The following is a 15559-nucleotide window of genomic DNA, read 5'->3' as shown; positions in this document are numbered from 1 at the left end:
AAAAGATGAACATGGCTAAATTTCAACGTGTTTTTTATGTTTATTTTGTAGAAGGATGCTGTGTTGTGAGATTATGCCCGCCAGCATGTTCTTCATATTGAATCCGGTGTTGTGAGACATTATCTTTGCACAAAACATCTTTTTCCCGTTGCAACGCACAGACATATGTGCTAGTATTCAAAAAAGACAACGCTAACGCCCACACGTGTGTTGGGAGACAAACCCGCCCACACGGCCTATAACACACAGACTGCGACATGTCACTGCATGCATGCATGTGGGAATCTTTTTGAATTTTTAGTTTTTAAAATGTTTTATCTCTTAAATAAAAAAACCAATTGAAGATCCGTTTTCACCATTAAATCCCTTGCAACGAGATCTTCAAAACTAGATCTCATATCAATATATTTCGATGATTTTTTTGGGGTTAAAAGTTGCCATGTCTATTGCATATGAATTTCCATGATATTTACACTGAATTTGCTATGATTTGTTTCAGCTATTTTCTTCTACATTTAAAAGTAATTTTGACATATTATAAAATGGGGAATTAAGAAACTAGACTTGTCATGAACCATAAACTAAAATTGCCATGATACATGCACTTAAAATTGCCATGGTTCATACAAAAAAAAATTCATGGTCAAAGTACTGGAATTGACATCATAAAAAAACTAAAATTGCCATGTTCTACAAACTAAAATTGCCACATCACAATTTTAGTTTAAGCATTATGGCAACAACAGTGTAAACATCATGCCAACGTTTGGACAAAAAAATTTGTCGAAACATATCAACATGGCTTCTAGTTTTGAAGATCTCGTCGAGACGGATTTAATGGTGAAAATGAATTTTTAATTCGAATTTTTAATTAGGAGATAGAACATTTTAAAGCCGAAACCAAAAAGATTCCTACTGATGTCATCTGTTCATACGTCGCAAAATGAGTGGTGATAGAGGCATGTGGGCGATATGCGTATGACCCTTGGTGACGGGGAAATACGCGCCACCTATACCAATATATGCATCAGCAAACATTCTTTTTGTTTCTTTCACAATTTGATTCTTTTGAATGCCTTTTTATCTATTTTCTGATTTTCCATCAATTCCTATTAAAATTGTTTCCAATTTCAAAAAATTCTGGAATCTAAAACTTGTTCTCAAATTTGTAAAAACATCATGGGATTAAACAATAATCACAAGATTGAAATTTTTTTATGAATTTTAAAATTGGTCCAAAAATTCAAAAAAATCATGAATTCGAGAAAATGTTTGTGAAATTGAGTTTTTTTATTGAATTCAAAAATGTTCACAAATTTAAAGATATTTTTTTGAATTCAAAAGATATCCATGACATTGTTCATGAAATTGTAAAAATACCGATGAAATCAAAGAATGTTCGTAAAATATGAAATAAAATTTGTGAATTTGAAATATTATTATTTTTAAAAGTTTAATACGAAAACAAGAAAGATCAAAAGAAAATATATAAGCGGTACTTCGCTATCCACAGACCTACGTGTGAAATAGAACCGAACCAACTCCCCCCCCCCTAAACATTTGGGTGTACAGCCCGAACACCATCCGAACAAACATATTCACCCAATCGGACCCCCATACCCCGCGCATATGTCTGGGTTGTCCAGCAACCCTCATACCCCTAGCCCACATGTGGGGCGGATTTGGGGCCGTCCAGCCGCGTCCGCTGCGTCGAATCTGATATCCCCGACACAGTTCAAATCCCTCCAAATTGACAAATTGTACCAAATCAACCGCCCTCTCTCCCACGATCGTCCTTCCTTTCCTCAGTCTGTGCCCTCCTCCGCTCTTGCCCCACTGCGCGCCACCGACGTCCTACTCCGTCCTAGCCATCGCCGCACGCTCCATTGTCCGCCTATGCCATGGAGGATGGGTTTGCAGAGACCTAGGTCCCTAACATCACAAGTAAGGTGGGGACCGTCAATCAGAGGGAGCAGTGTGCCTGATAGCGCATCTACGAGAAGGCAGAGGATTCCTCCTCTGTGGTGGCATCCTCTTCCTCTGTGGAGTCATCCCAGATGTGCTAGATGACTTCGCCATGGGCGTGCATCCTAGATGACTTCACACAGGAAGAGGATGCCACCCCGAACATGGAGTAAGACTCGCCGCATCTCCAACGGTCACGGGCAACGTCCGGCATCTGCAACACCAGACATGCCACAATCTGTTTGACGAAATTACGAACCCAAATTTCAAGGTTTTTTCTTTTCCATATGCATTTTTAATTAATTTTAGGATGATAGTTTATTGTGTTGCATCATTAGGACGTATTAACCATGGATGATCAAGATCTTCCATCCTATAAAACGGGTTATGACAATTTCCATTTGTTCAAAGTTGGGCAATCACCCCATACTAAAAAAGGAAGGCTCCAAAGGCAAGAGGTCCATCATTCTGAGCCCATGAAATTGCTTGGTTGTGTAATAATCTTTTTTCGTGAGAAAACTTCCGCTCTATTCATCTTCAATCATGGCAGTACAACGAACACCAGAAATAATAAATATTACATTCAGATCCGTAGACCACCTAGTAACGACTACAAGCAATGAAGCAAGCCGAAGGCGCGCCGCCGTCATCGTCCCTCCCTCGCTGGAATCGAGCACAACTTGTTGTAGTAGATAGTCGGGAAGTCATCGTGCTAAGGCCCTATAGGACCAACGCACCAGGACAGTAACTGCCGCCGATGAAAAATAACATGATCGAATGGATCCAACTTGAAGACACGTGAACATAGACGAACAACAACCAGATTCGAGCAAATCCACCGAGGATAGATCCGCCGGAGACACACCTCCACACTGAAGGAAATATGCCCTAGAGGCAATAATAAAGTTATTATTTATTTCCTTACTTCATGATAAATGTTTATTATTCATGCTAGAATTGTATTAACTAGAAACTTGATACATGTGTGAATACATAGAAACATAGTGTCACTAGTATGCCTCTACTTGACTAGCTTGTTGAATCAAAGATGGTTATGTTTCCTAGCCATAGACATGAGTTTTCATTTGATTACGGGATCACATCTTTAGGAGAATGATGTGACTGACTTGACCCATTCCGTTAGCTTAGCACTTGATCGTTTAGTACGTTGCTATTGCTTTCTTCATGCCTTATACATGTTCCTATGACTATGAGATTATGCAACTCCCGTTTATCGGAGGTACACTTTGTGTGCTACCAAACGTCACAACGTAACTGGGTGATTATAAAGATTCTCTACAGGTGTCTCCGAAGGTACTTGTTGGGTTGGCGTATTTCGAGATTAGGATTTGTCACTTCGATTGCCGGAGAGGTATCTCTGGGCCCACTCGGTAATGCACATCACTGTAAGCCTTGCAAGCATTGTAACTAATGAGTTAGTTGCGAGATGATGTATTACGGAACGAGTAAAGAGACTTGCCGGTAACGAGATTGAACTAGGTATTGAGATACTGATGGTCGAATCTCGGGCAAGTAACATACCGATGACAAAGGGAACAACGTATGTTGTTATGCGGTTTGACCGTTCGTAGAATATGTAGGAGCCAATATGAGCATCTAGGTTCCGTTATTGGTTATTGACCGGAGACGTGTCTCGGTCATGTCTACATTGTTCTCGAACCCGTAGGGTCCGCATGCTTAAAGTTTCGGTGACGATTGTATTATGAGTTTTTGTGTTTTGATGTACCGAAAGTTGTTCGGAGTCCCGGATGTGATCACGGACATGACGAGGAGTCTCGAAATGGTCGAGACGTAAAGATCGATATATTGGGCGACTATGTTTGGACACCGAAATGGTTTCGGTGAGTTTCGGACATAGACCGGAGTATCGGGGGGTTACCAGAACCCCCCGGGGAGTTTAATGGGCCAAGATGGGCCTTAGTGGAGAAGAGGAGGGGCGGCTAGGGCTGGCCGCGCGCCTCCTCCCCCTCTAGTATGAATTGGACATGGAGGGGGGGCGGCGCCCCCTTTCCTTCCTCCTCTGTCCTCCCCTTCCTTTCCCCCTCCCACTCCAACTAGGAAAAGAGGGAGTCCTACTCTCGGTGGGAGTAGGACTCCTCCCTGGTGCGCCCTCCCCTGGCCGGCCGCCTCCTCCCCCTTGGTCCTTTATATACGGGGGCAGGGGGCACCTCTAGACAGAATAATTAATCTCTTGATCTCTTAGCCGTGTGCAGTGCCCCCTCCACCATATTCCACCTCGATCATATCATAGTGGTGCTTAGGCGAAGCCCTGCGTCGGTAGCATCATCACCGTCACCACGCCGTCGTACTGACGGAACTCTCCCGTGAAGCTCTGCTGGATCGGAGTTCGCGGGACATCATCGAGCTGAACGTGTGCTGAACTCGAAGGTGCCGTACGTTCGGTACTTGGATCGGTCGGATCGTGAAGACATATGACTACATCAACCGCGTTGTGCTAACGCTTACGCTTTCGGTCTACGAGGGTACATGGACAACACTCTCCCCTCTCGTTGCTATGCATCACCATGATCCTGCGTGTGCGTAGGAATTTTTTGAAATTACTACGTTCCCCAACACACACGCCTACCAACGATGCTAGATTCACCACAAGATCGGGGGCTAGGCAGGGAGACCTTTATTCCATCTTTAGGGAGTCGTCGTCTCGTCTCGTCTTCCTGAGAAGGACACAAACCCTAACAAAATGCGATGTTGTGAAACTGAGAAAAACGGCTCTAAGTATTGACAAAATAATAATTAAGCCTGGTACCATTAGTGCAAGTAATATGTGGAGCGGCACCCTATTTGTACCATCTCTAACTAGGGCGATTGATTCATTCGTTAATCACCAATGTATGAATTGTTAAACTTGATTTTGGCTTGTGTGAAATTGTTGAATCATGTTTTACTTTGATTTGTGTTAAATTGCCGGACTAGGCTTTTGTATGCTATACATGTTTGCATAAAGATGAAAGTTTAAATATGAGAGGCATGGGCGGATTCAGGCCCCAAGTAGAAGGGGCGGCGGCCTGGGGTGTGAAATTACTACGTTCCCCAACAGGTACTACCGCTCCTGGAATGGTACTACCGCCTCTACAACCGCAACTAGTGCCGCAAAACCCGACACGAGAAAAAGACCCCTTGAATCGAGGCGGTAGGAGCCAGACTGCCCAGCGGTACTACGGCAGCAGGGTCACAGGCGGTACTACCGCTGAGGAGCGGTACTGCCGTTTGTGACCCTTCGGCCGTACTACCGCTTGTAGTGCGGTACTACCGCTGGGACACAGAAGAGAGAGAGAGAATCTCTCCAAAGAGGCTGAGGACGAGGCAGTGGTTCCATGCACCCCAACGGTACTACTGCTATGGAGACACGGGCGGTACTACCGCTGTGGAGCGGTACTGCCGCTTGTGACTCCTCAGCGGTACTACCGCTGGGTGGCGCGGTACTACCGCAGGGACCCAGACAGGACAAGGAAGAGAGGAGAGATCTCTTTGATGGAATGGAAAAGCTCGGAGGGTGAGAAGCTGATGTGTACGTGTTGATTCCACCCATGCAATACCCCAGCGGACCCCCTCTTGATAGTACGGTGCCCTCTACGCAACTAGTCCACCGAGAGAGAAACGAAAGAGCTACACCGTCTTGAAAGACACTCCGAGGGGAAGAAAACGTCTCGTGCCAGGGGAGAGTCTGTGAACTATTCAAAGCACATGATTAGTCCGCAAACATGTTGTCATCAATCACCAAAACTACCTTGAGAGAGATATGCCGTAACAGTGGGGCAAATGGTTGCGGCCGCGCGCTGGGCGCACGGCCACCGCATCCCAGGACACGCCCGGACACGACCCCATCGCCCTACCCAAAGGGACAAAATCTGACCAAACCGGCCGTCCGTTTGGGGTCGCGCGGTGGAGTTGGCCTTAGTTGTGTGAAAATTTGAAGTTGCTCTGGTAATATTCCGTACTATATGTGGATGTCAAATATGTAGGTGTGTCAGTATTTGTAGTTGCTCCGGTAATATCCGTAATATATGTAGATGTGAAATATTTAGTTCTTTGTTGCTTCGGCAATATTCATAATATATTTAGAGTTCAAATTTGTAGGTGTGTGATTTTTTTAGTTGCTCCTGTAATATTCCGTAATATATATACATGTCAAATATTTGGTAGTGCGGACATTTTAAGTTGCTGCTTAATACTTGTCTGTCGTTGTTGAAAAAATTATAGGTGAGCCGAGATGTCTGATGTAGTGAAGTTCGTACTTTACTACGGTCCTGGTACTGTCCAAACAACTGAGATGGGAGCTAATCTGATTGAATTTGATCAGATAGAGGTGCCACTGACTGCACCTCAAACATGGTCTGTCAGTCAGTTGAAAGAATGGTTAACAGCAAGTTTAGGGCTTGATACTGAAACACACACCATCGGTGTTCATGCATTATGGACACGGTCAAGTTCAATCATTTACTTTTAGGGCTTGATACTGAAACAAGATATGAGTTGTCTACGAGGCTGTCACATGCACCCAGAGAAGCGACAATGTTTACCACCACCTGCAGCAGCGGCCGCGTCCCTCCACGCACCGACATCAGCCACGTCCACGTCTAGCACATCAGTCGACGACCAGGCCACCCCCTCCTGACCAACCTGGCAGCACCCACAACACTATGGTCCCACGTCGAGCTTCGTGTTTTAGCCAGAGCAGCAGTCACAGCCAACACGTATGTCTCTTCATATTTATTGTTTCCAATATCAATTGAGGCGACCTCATTCTTCATGACTTAATGTTCCCTCCTGCAGGAGCCTACGGATATCAGGCGTCTATGTCGGGATCCACATGGAGGAGTGATCAACATCCTAAGGAGAACATACAGGATCAGATGTTGCAGCACACCCAGTGGATGAACATGTTTTCGACTCCTCCACCTGGCCCCACACAGGATACACAGTATGTACAGGGCGAGTCTGAGGTTCCTCCTCGTAACATTAGGCCACCCCACAGGTTGGGATGGTCAACGCCTCAAGCACCTCCTGCGCGCCATGGCAGACGTCGTAAGTGACACTTCTATCTATCAGTAGAGACACGACCATCTACTTATGTATGAGACTTATCTCTATTCTATGTATGAGACAAATGACTATGTACTTATGTATGAGACATATGCCTACTCTAATTTAGTACTTTGTTATCCAAACTACAACATCATATTTAGATAGAACATAATGCTCCTACAATAAGACAGTACAAACAACTGGATACAACTACATCTAAATTAAACGGTAGGTAGGAGTGAACTTACAACATACAACTTAAAAACTACATGAAGTCATCATCATCATCCTCCATCGATGCAGAACTCTTGCCCTTCGACGATGCAGAACTCTTACCCTTCGACGATGAAGAACTCTTGCGCTTCGATGATGCAGAACTCTTGCCCTTCGACGATGTAGAACTCTTGCCCTTCGACGATGCAGAACTCTTGACCGACGGCATGAAGATATCATCTTCATCCTCGTTGTCGCCAGTCCATAAAAAAGTATGTTTTGCTGTAAACTTTAGGTATGTTTCACTCTTAGACTGTTGCTTCATCCATATTCCCTGCAACCTGAGAAGTTCTTTCCGTATCTCCTCAAAGATCCTGGAAGGCCACCCGCACCTACTTAATACGTGAGCCAGCTCATTCAGTAGGGTGTTATTACTGATGAGTTTGTCCCACGGAACTAATATGTTGTCTACCCTGAAATCGGTGGCTAAATCCAGAAGACATTGGGACATACGATCAGGATATCCGGACATCTTGGCGAGACTACGAGACTGCAGTAGAATGCTTACCCACATTAGTGTCAAGGGTGTTTTATAGGTTGAGAACACAATGAAAGGCGGGAACTCGGAAGCGGAAAAATATGGCAGGAGATATTGGCGGGAACTATAGAGCGGGAAAATGTGGCCGCAGTTAGAAAGCGGGAAAATATGGCGGGAACTAGAGAGCGGGAAAATATGGCTGGAACTAGCAACGCGGGAAAATATGGCGGGAACTAGAGAGCGGGAAGATATGGCGGGAACTACCAACGCGGAAAAATATGACGGGAACTAGCAAATCAGGAAAATATGACCGGAAATGGTGGCCCAAGATATAAGCAGGAAACGTACGGGGAAAGAAAATGGGTACATGCATCTGTCGGCCTATAGATGGTCAATTAGTGCTAATCAGCCTACGGATAGCCGATTAGCTCTAGTCGGCCAACAGGTGGCCGACAGAATCTACAACTACTGACCGATAGGTCTGGCCAATCGGCCACCCCAAAACCGACTAGGGCCCAATTGGCTACCTATAGGCCGATTGGATCCAATCGGCCAGCAGCAGGCTGACGATGTATTATTTTCAAATTAAAATCCGGCGTAATATTTATGAAAATTAATAAAAATATATTATTTTAAAAAAATTAGCCACAAGGAGGGGGGCGTGGCTTCCCCTTCCATGCAATCCCACTCACTCAACTGGGCCCAAAATTTAGTTGGCACCGCAGTCGGCAGCACGAGCGTTTATTCAATCATTCGTCTGAAAAATGGACGACGATAGATTCGTTATCCCGTCCATGTCATCACCTCCGTGGTAGTACGAACCACTTATCGGATGACAAATGCTCTAAACTCTGTGCTAGTACTGCTAACCACGTACTCCCATTTGGTTGCAGGTTTCCCGTACCAAGCCGACGCCGGTGCCGAGTCCAGATGCGCCAAAGCGAAGGTGGGGGTCCGATTGCAACCTCCCGTCCGGATCTATCGACCTCATTAGCTTGCTTAGCTGTACGCTGCACTGGCTTGATTAATCTGATGAAGGAGAAAACCCACTTAAAAGTGCATGCAGAGCTTTCCTTCATCGACGATCTTGCTGCCCAGCCGCTTTCGCGTTCAGCTGCACTGTGATCAACCTTGGCGCGCGACACCTCCGCTGATCTGATAGCTCAGAAACACGGTGCAAGTGCGACCTGTTCTGCAAGGCGCACATATACATACATATTCCTCGTGTTTTTCTCAACATTGTCGGAGTACTCAAGGAGAGAAGGAGAGGAAACAAGTCTGCAATGGTGAATTTTTGTTTGGCGCATGTGGTGTTCAGCACAGAGACAGGGCTAGCTCACTCATACCGTCATACGTGCTCCTGGCCTCACGGCACATGCGCTAGCAGACGCTGCTCATCCCATGCATAATTGAGCGCAACAAAGATTTGTCTTGAATACGGCAGAGCCTGGAACGGAGACGCTGGACGTCAACCTCAGGAGCAGAGGGACGTTCAAGTTAGTCAGTCGATCAGTCCGGCTCCAACCAACGTGCGTGCATGAGTCATGACACCTCAACTCCTTGACCCGCCGATCGACTCCATCGATCTCCATGTGACGCCAAACCGACCGAATCACGACCTACGGAATTTAACATAGATTCTGCGACTGGAGGAGGCCTCACATGCATACGCTCGGCCGGCTTAACGGCACTCTTTACTATTTAGAGCCGAACCTTCCATGGCTAAGAGCATCTCCAACATAAAAACTGCTTTGCCGCACATCTATCGCTTGATTTAGCGCGGCGCGCAGCGCTGGCTCCAACAGCCGCGCTAAAAAACAGCGCGCGCAGCTCCAGCAGGCGCGTCAAAAACATCATTGCGCGCGCTCATTCTACAACATTTTTATAAAATTGCATAGATAAAAAATGATACAAAGGTATTTTACATCGGTGCAACTAGATAGATAGTTCGAAAGCATAGATAGATAAAACTACGGTGCAACTAGATAGAAACTACTACGACATACATAGATAGAAACCACTCCAAGTCGCTACCATCATCACCATCATCATCCTCGTCGGTGTTGTCCGAGGTATCAGGCCATATGTCGTCCCAACGTTCATCGTCTGACGTGAAGATCAACCTCCCACCTGCTTCAACGATATCGCACTGCGCATTCGCCAATGCCTTCCGCCGACGCCGGTCCGCCCGCTCCGCGCGGCGCCTTGCCGTCCTCTCCGCCCAGTAGGCACGCTTGTCGGAGTCGTCCTCCGGGTGGCGACGGCGCCACTCCGTCATGGCTCGCTCGTCCTCCTCAGCGATGAGGAGGCGGCGCTGCCGCCGAGCGTGGTCGGCACGGTCCATGTCGGTGATGAGGCGCGGCGAAGGGGCGACGCGCTGCGCCTGCTCGCGCGTGAAGACGTTCCGGAAGTTCATCTGCGACCGGGACCTCTAAAAGCGCCACGCCGCCGCGTCGTACGCGCGGGCCGCCTCGTGCGCGCTCTAGAACGACCCGAGGCCGAGCCGCCAGACCGGATCTCGGCGGAGTACCAACCGTTGGGGCGCTCGCGGACGCCGCGGTAGCCCGAAGAACCTCGGCGGCGCGGCGGCATGGTGGCTCGGTGGTGGCTTTATTAATAAAGCGGGACGAAAGTCTATTTCAATAACTTTTGTGACCCGATGACTTGAGACTTATTTTGTCTAAGGCACATTTAAATATGTCCTAATTATTGCACATCTAAAGTGACTCAAGCAAGCATAAAAAGAAAAAGGAAAAAAGAAAAGAAAATATCCGTACGAATCTTGGCCTAAAATTTACGGCACAAGATTTAAACGTGCAATACCTATGGCATATCTAAATGTGCTTTAGCAAATTCATATTATTTTTTAATATAAAATGACTATGTGTGTCATATGATGCAGGCAGACCGGGATTATCCACTTTTGAATGAAAGAGAAAAAAAATACGTACTTGCAGCAGATCATCTTGTTGGCGTTGTACTTTTCCACGAGGGCTCGCAGGCCGGGGCCGTATTTGTAGAAGCACCAGCCTCCGCCGATGTTGCTGCATCCGCTGTTGCTGCATCCGTTGCAAGGAGGTGAACTGATGACGATGTGATCAGGCAAGGTGACGGCGTCGTAAGGCGAGGCGATGAAGCGATTAGGCAAAATAGCAATTAGACCGTCCCGTGTCGGGTGCCAGATCCGTGCAATTCATCGGCACGAGCGTCGTGCGTGGTTGGCAATCAGTGATGCGCAAGATTTCATGAGTCCTCGTTATGCGCTTAGCGATCTAGTAGGAGAGTTGCTACTTGGGCCTGGCCACGCACAGCAGAACATGCAACATCGGTTTTTTTTACTTCATAACTGCAGGCTTGAAATAGAGAAGCACACTTACCTGGGGGGCCCTTCCATCTCGGAGGCCCGGGGCGGCCGCCCCCCTGCCCCCATCAGGGCGGGCCTGCATTTACCCCTATGAACGCACACACGTACATCCTATCTCTATGAGCACCTTCAAGAGACTGAGTCGACATATCATCTTGAGATAAAATGATAGATCATCTTACACAGTAGGTTTAAAAAGAAAAGAAAAGGGTAAAACGGACATGACTCTCCCAGCATATGTTTCTCGAATGTTTCATGCACGCGATTGCCCAAACTTTGGCCTTGCTCTTGATGTTTCCCACAAGGGAATGAGGCGACGTGGTCTTTCAATTCACAGTATTGCTGGAGCCACGGGCGAAGGAAGGTGGCACAGTGGCGATGGCGACGCAGACGGGAGGGACGGCCGAAAGAGGAAACGTTTGTGGCGCCAAAAAAATCCAGGGATGTAGTGCACTGTAAAATCTCCCCCTTCAACCAAATATAAAAGGTGGGTTAGGGAATCTGCCTGGGTGAGATTTTCCGTCCATTCCTTTTCTTTCTTGGAATAATCGTGGACTGCTAGTGCTAGATGTGATCCCACCACCATGTCGGAGCAAGCGACCAAAATCCAAAAAGTTACGATCCCACCCCATGTCGGCCTATGATATTCAAGCGACCAGAAAATATTAGTAAACAGTTTAGGCGGTGCAAGAGTCCAAATCTAAACAGTCACTTACACTCGGCAATAGTTGACGATGGCAGGGCAGAGCTAACTTATCCACACACACACACACAAAATTGGCTTATGTCACTGGAAAACTAAACTTTAGGGTAATGCCAATTGAAGCAAATAACTTTTTCAAAAAGCACCCAAAATGAGTATACGCTCTGATTTACCTTCAGATCTAACTACTCCATCTGTTTCTAAATATAAAACCTTTTAAAGACTCAATATAAACTACGTACGAAACAAAATGAATGTATCTATACTCTAAAATATGTTTATATATATTCGTATGTAGTCCATATTGAAATATGGAAAATGACTTATAGAGAGAACAACAACAACAACAAAGCCTTTAGTCCCAAGCAAGTTAGGGTAGGCTAGAGGTGAAACCCATAAGATCTCGCAACCAACTCATGGCTCTGGCACATGGATAGCAAGCTTCCACGCACCCCTGTCCATAGCTAGCTCTTTGTCGATACTCCAATCCTTCAGGTCTCTCTTAACGGATTTCTCCCATGTCAAAATCGGTCGACCCAGCCCTCTCTTGACATTCTCCGCACGCTTTAGCCGTCCGCTATGCACTGGAGCTTCTGGAGGCCTGCGCTGAATATGCCCAAACCATCTCAAACGATGTTGGACAAGCTTCTCCTCAATTGGTGCTACCCCAATTCTATCTCGTATATCATCATTCCGGACTCGATCCTTCCTCGTGTGGCCACACATCCATCTCAACATACGCATCTCCGCCACACCTAACTGTTGAACATGTCGCCTTTTAGTCGGCCAACACTCCGCGCCATACAACATTGCGGGTCGAACCGCCGTCCTGTAGAACTTGCCTTTTAGCTTTTGTGGCACTCTCTTGTCACAGAGAATGCCAGAAGCTTGGCGCCACTTCATCCATCCGGCTTTGATTCGATGGTTCACATCTTCATCAATACCCTCATCCTCCTGCAACATTGACCCCAAATACCGAAAGGTGTCCTTCCGAGGTACCACCTAGCCATCAAGGCTAACCTCCTCCTCCTCACAGCTAGTAGTACTGAAACCGCACATCATGTACTCGGTTTTAGTTCTACTAAGCCTAAACCCTTTCGATTCCAAGGTTTGTCTCCATAACTCTAACTTCCTATTTACCCCCGTTCGACTATCGTCAACTAGCACCACATCATCCGCAAAGAGCATACACCATGGGATATCTCCTTGTATACCCCTTGTGACCTCATCCATCACCAATGCAAAAAGATAAGGGCTCAAAGCTGACCCCTGATGCAGTCCTATCTTAATCGGGAAGTCATCGGTGTCGACATCACTTGTTCGAACACTTGTCACAACATTATTGTACATGTCCTTGATGAGGGTAATGTACTTTGCTGAGACTTTGTGTTTCTCCAAGGCCCACCACATGACATTCCGCGGTATCTTATCATAGGCCTTCTCCAAGTCAATGAACACCATATGCAAGTCCTTCTTATGCTCTCTATATCTCTCCATAAGTTGTCGTACCAAGAAAATGGCTTCCATGGTCGACCTCCTAGGCATGAAACCAAACTGATTTTTGGTCACGCTTGTCATTCTTCTTAAGCGGTGCTCAATGACTCTCTCCCATAGCTTCATTGTATGGCTCATCAGCTTAATTCCACGGTAATTAGTACAACTCTGAACATCTCCCTTGTTCTTGAAGATTGGTACTAATATACTCTGTCTCCATTCTTCTGGCATCTTGTTTGCCCGAAAAATGAGGTTGAAAAGCTTGGTTAGCCATACTATCGCTATGTCCCCGAGACCTTTCAACACCTCAATGGGGATACAATCAGGGACCATCGCCTTGCCTCCTTTCATCCTTTTTAAAGCCTCCTTCACCTCAGACTCCTGGATGCACCGCACAAAACGCATGCTGGTCTCATCAAAGGAGTCATTCAGTTCAATGGTAGAACTCTCATTCTCCCCATTGAACAGCTTGTCGAAGTACTCCCGCCATCTATGCTTAATCTCTTCGTCCTTCACCAAGAGTTGGCCTGCTCCGTCCTTAATGCATTTGACTTGGCCAATATCCCTCGTCTTCCTCTCCCGGATCTTAGCCATCTTATAGATGTCCCTTTCACCTTCCTTCGTGCCTAACCGTTGGTAGAGGTCCTCATATGCCCGACCCCTTGCTTCACCAACAGCTCGCTTTGCGGCCTTCTTTGCCATCTTGTACTTCTCTATGTTGTCTGCACTCCTATCCAGGTATAGGCGTCTGAAGCAATCTTTCTTCTCTTTAAGCGCCTTCTGGACATCATCATTCCACCACCAGGTATCCTTATCTTCGCTTCTACTTCCCCTGGACACTCCAAACTCCTCCGAGGCCACCTTACGAATGCAAGTCGCCATCTTCATCCACACATTGTCCGCATCCCCTCCTTCCTCCCAAGGGCCCTCCTTAAATACCCTCTCCTTGAACACCTGAGCTACCTCCCCCTTGAGCTTCCACCACTTTGTTCTAGCGACCTTGGCACGCTTATCCCGCTGGACACGAATCCGAAAGCGGAAGTCAGCAACCACCAGCTTATGTTGGGGTACAACACTCTCCCCAGGTATCACCTTACAGTCTAGGCACGCACGCCTATCTTCTCTTCTCGAGAGGATGAAATCAATCTGGCTAGAGTGTTGGCCACTACTAAAAGTCACCAGATGTGATTCTCTCTTTCTAAAGAGGGTGTTAGCTACAATCATGTTGTAGGCTAGAGCAAAGCTTAAGACATCTTCTCCTTCTTGATTCCTGATGCCATAGCCAAAGCCCCCATGCGCCCCTTCAAAACCTGTGTTAGATGTACCCACGTGGCCATTGAGGTCTCCTCCTATGAAGAGCTTCTCACCAATCGGTACACTCCTAACCATGTCTTCCAAGCCTTCCCAGAACTCCCTCTTGGTGTTCTCATTGTGGCCTACTTGCGGGGCATATGCGCTGATAACATTGAGAACCAAGTCCTCAGCTACCAGCTTGACCAGGATAATCCGGTCCCCACGTCTCCTGACGTCTACCACTCCATACTTGAGGCTCTTGTTGATCAAGATGCCTACGCCATTTCTGTTTGCAGCCGTCCCCGTGTACCACAGCTTGAAGCCGGTATCCTCCACCTCCTTCGCCTTCTGTCCTCTCCATTTGGTTTCTTGGACGCAAAGGATATCAACACCTCTCCTCACTGCTGCATCAACTAGCTCGCGAAGCTTCCCTGTCAGAGACCCTACGTTCCAGCTACCTAAGCGAATCCTCCTAGGCTCGGCTAGCTTCCTTACCCTTCGCACTCGTCGAGTCAAATGCGAAGACCCTTGCTCATTTTCCACTACATCCGGGCGCCAATGTAGCGCGCCACTAAGGATGCGACGACCCGATCCTCGCTCACTTGCCATCGTATCCGGATCAAGATACAGCGCGCCACTTGGGGGGTGACGGCCCGGCCCTTGCCCATTTTCCACCACACCCGGGTTCCGATGTGGCGCGTCGCTGAGAGGGTTACGCCCCAACGAAAATCTTTTGGGTTTCATCTCCATAAAAGTGGCTGAGTTTTTACGTTGGCTCGCCAAGCCTATCACAACCCTCCTCCTTTATCCGAACTTGGGACCGGCTATGTTGAGACAACATAGGCGGAGTTAAAATGACTTATAGAGAGAGCAACCGCAAAATTTGGACGAGACGTTTTCAGTCAATGAAGAACAAAATATC

At 47.0% G+C, this 15559-nt stretch overlaps 1 pseudogene; it reads right to left on the bottom strand.

Annotated features, from left to right (window-relative positions):
• Positions 1-13125: 13125 nt before the first annotated feature.
• LOC123108311 (uncharacterized) lies at positions 13126-15333 on the bottom strand (annotated as a pseudogene).
• Positions 15334-15559: the final 226 nt, after the last annotated feature.

This window comes from Triticum aestivum, chromosome 5A (genome assembly GCF_018294505.1).
Source record: "Triticum aestivum cultivar Chinese Spring chromosome 5A, IWGSC CS RefSeq v2.1, whole genome shotgun sequence".
NCBI classification, from domain to species: domain Eukaryota; kingdom Viridiplantae; phylum Streptophyta; class Magnoliopsida; order Poales; family Poaceae; genus Triticum; species Triticum aestivum.
The sequence above is the reverse complement of the archived record's forward strand: the minus strand, read 5'-3'. Positions and strand labels throughout refer to the sequence as shown.